This window comes from Tachyglossus aculeatus, chromosome 5, assembly GCF_015852505.1.
Source record: "Tachyglossus aculeatus isolate mTacAcu1 chromosome 5, mTacAcu1.pri, whole genome shotgun sequence".
NCBI classification, from domain to species: Eukaryota; Metazoa; Chordata; class Mammalia; order Monotremata; family Tachyglossidae; genus Tachyglossus; species Tachyglossus aculeatus.
In genome coordinates, this window is record NC_052070.1 from 44,831,038 (window position 1) to 44,834,346 (window position 3,309).

The 3,309-nt window shown below is 41.9% G+C and overlaps 1 non-coding gene across 1 annotated transcript; it reads right to left on the reverse strand.

Moving 5' to 3' along the window:
• Nucleotides 1-1,665: 1,665 nt before the first annotated feature.
• On the reverse strand, nucleotides 1,666-1,803 carry LOC119929425. Its single transcript, XR_005451548.1, has one exon. It is a non-coding gene; the product is annotated as a small nucleolar RNA SNORA7 (small nucleolar RNA).
• Nucleotides 1,804-3,309: the final 1,506 nt, after the last annotated feature.

The following is a 3,309-nucleotide window of genomic DNA, read 5'->3' on the forward strand; positions in this document are numbered from 1 at the left end:
AAAAAGATCAAAAAACCAAAAATCCTTCCCGAAACTCCTTGAATATGTACTTGGGTTTCTTTTAAATTTTGGTCTTTACAGACGAGACATTTCCTTACATTAAGTCTAGAATATTTCATTTAATTTTATTCTCTGTTATTTGTACGGTCTCAAGATTACTCTTCGTCTTCTATTGGTGAGATTATTAATTGTACCGAATGATGTGGTGAAGGGGAACGTTGGGAGACAGCAGACGAAGATAGATCAGCCTGGTGTACAACACTTTAAAATTGGCCAACTGCCTTAGAACCCAGGCTTTGGAAGATTGTGACGCCAGGAGGAGGGGGAAAATGGAAATGGCACTGCGGACTGTGGTTAAGAAAGCCACAGAACAGCAAGGAGCAAGTTTTATATGCATGGGATTTGAGTAAGGAATTCTTGGCCATCCATTAGCCTGACCAGCTAAGCTTGCACACACCAATAAAAACCTGTTAGTAGCATCATCTTTGAATTAATTGTAATTATTGAGTGCTGTGTGCACAGCACTGTACTAAGTGCCTGGGAGAGAACACCACCCCAATATGAGACATTCCTTGCTCACAACGAGCTTACAGTTTGAAGGATCTGAAAGACAATTACATATGTAATACGTGAATTCCATCTTTCCCCAAAGCTTCAAAGGAAACAATTATAAGTTGCTTTTGGCCTTTTAATAATCAATTTTGAGGATCACCCCTCTTTAAAAATAGTTGCTTTAAACCAGAAAGGCCGGACCACAAGCCACGATTACCTTTAGGAATAAGCCTCACACCCATTAGGTTTGGTTTTGTAATTTTTTTTGTGCTCTACAGATGAGTAAGAGGCCTATGCCTCTGTCAGACCAGACTTAGACTAATCTTTCTGCCTATACCATTGTTTATTTCCTCCCATTTGTTCTCATTCGGCTACTTCCTTATTTCCTCAATCAATCAGTGGTATGGATTGAAACGCTTCTCTATGCAGAGCTCCATATTAAAAGCTTGGGAGAATCCAGTACAGTAGGTTTGGTAGATATGATCCCTGCCCTGGAGGAGTTTACAACCTAGTAGGGGAGGCAGACACGAAAATAAATTTCAGAGAGGAACATTGTCAGAATATAAGCATATGGGCATAAGTGCTTTGGGGTTGGAGGTGAAATGAATATCGAAGCACTTATGGAGGACGGATTCAAGTTCCTAGGTGACAGAGAAGGGAGGCCGGATAGGATGGGGAATTAAAGATGAGGCATGCAAGGCTTCTTCCTTGTGGTTAGGGAACGTTCCAACTCTTATATTGTACTCTCTCAAGCACTTGGTACAGTGCTCTGCAAGCAGAAAGTGCTCAATAAATACTCTTGATTGATCCTTCAGTCAATGTTATTTATTTTTATTATATTTGCTAAGCTCTTACTATGTGCCAGGCACTGTACTTAGGTGCTGGGGTCTTGCCGTATGCTGTCGAGTCGTTTCCGACCCATAGCGACACCACAGACACATCTCCCCTAGAATGCCCCGCTCTCCATCTGCAAGCCTTCTGGGAGTGTATCCATGGAGTTACGTTGGTAAAAATATGGAAGTGGTTTACCGTTGCCACCTTCCGTGCAGTAAACTTGAGTCTCCACCCTCGACTCTCTCTCGTGATGCTTCTGCCCAGCACAAGGGAGGTTTGACTTGTAGCAGATTGCCTTCCACTCGCTAGCCACTGCCCAAGCTAGGAATGGAATGGGTATGCCTCTGCTTGACTCTCCCTCCCATAGCCGAGACTGGTAGAGTACTGGAAACTCTCCAGGTGCAACCCTGAGAGGGGAAAGTGCTGGGGTGGCTACAGGGTAATCAGGTTGGACACTGTCCCTGTCCCATATAGGGTTCACAGTCTTAAGCCCCATTTTGAAGATGAGGTAAATGAGGCACAGGGAAGTGAAGTGATTTGCCGAAGGTTGCACAGCAGACAAGAGGTGGAGCCGGGATTAGAACCCAGGTTCTCTGACTGTCAGGTCTGTGCTCTTTTACTATGCCCCTCTGCTTCTAGACTGTAAGCCTGGTGTGGGCAGGGATTGTCTCTATTGCTGAATTGTACTTTCCAAGCGCTTAGTACAGTGCTCTGCACACAGTAAGTGCTCAAAAAATACGAATGAATGAATGCTTCTTAATGAGAGCGTATTGTGTGCCGAGCCCTTTATTAGGCACTTGGGAGAGTACAATACGGTAGAATTGGTAGTGCTCAGAAGGAGCTTATATAGTTTAAGGGGATATGATTTTACTAGGGGCCTGAAGATGGGGAGAGTGTTGGTTCTGTTTTCTCTGCCTCATTCTCTTCATTTTTGCCTACTCTCCCTATCAGTTTTCTCTTTAAAAAAAAATTATATCCAGTTTAAAAATGATTTGTATGGCACCTTGAGCTCTTTGGAGGAAAGAGTCTATATAAATCTAATACAGGATAAAGCAGTCAAAAGTCTTCTGAAATCTAGGTCTAGGTGAAGTCAAGGTATTCAAGTGATGGTCAGAGTGTGCCTTCTTGCGCTCTCGTTTTCCATACTGAGGTAAAATTCAATAACTGGGGAAGAGAATAGACACTTTTTGTTCATACAGATGTTATAATTTTGTTAGCAGAATGCAGGTGTGCAAAGAGCAGTGGATTCCAAGTTGGAACCCGCCATCTGATTTCCAGAGGGATAATCAAATTATATGTAAGAATCATAATATGCATTTGATAGCTTTAATAGATGCCATTAATTTCCTTATTTTTTCATTTTCAATTGTTTTGGATAAAAGCTAGGGATTTCTATTGTATAAACTTAGCTCATGGTTGAGGATGAAGTTCTTTTAAAAGAAATGAAATTCTTCTAAGAAGCTAAATCAAAATCCTCAGAACAGAGATGTTATGAGATTGTGGATGTGAAAGCATTTTGAAAAAAAGTAAGTGTTATTGAATTGGGAAGCAGCATAGCCTACTGGAAGGAACACGGGTCTAGGAGTCAGAGGACCTGGGTTCTAAACCAGCTCCACCACCTGTCGTCTGTGTGACCTTGGGCATGTCACTTAACTTCTCTGTGCCTCAGTTGCCTCATCTGTGAAATGGGGAGACTAAGCCCCATATGGGACATGGACTGTGTCCAGTCCGATTATCTTATAACTACCCCAGTGCTTAGTACAGTGCCTGGAACATAGTAAGCGCTTAACAAATACCATTAAAAATATATTATTTACATGTAAAAACCTAAGCTCTGTGTGCATTTCAATAACATATGTTTGCAAGTCAGCCCAATTTTTTTTGATCAGTTTCAGCTGATGCTTTCTCTTCCTCAGTTTGCTT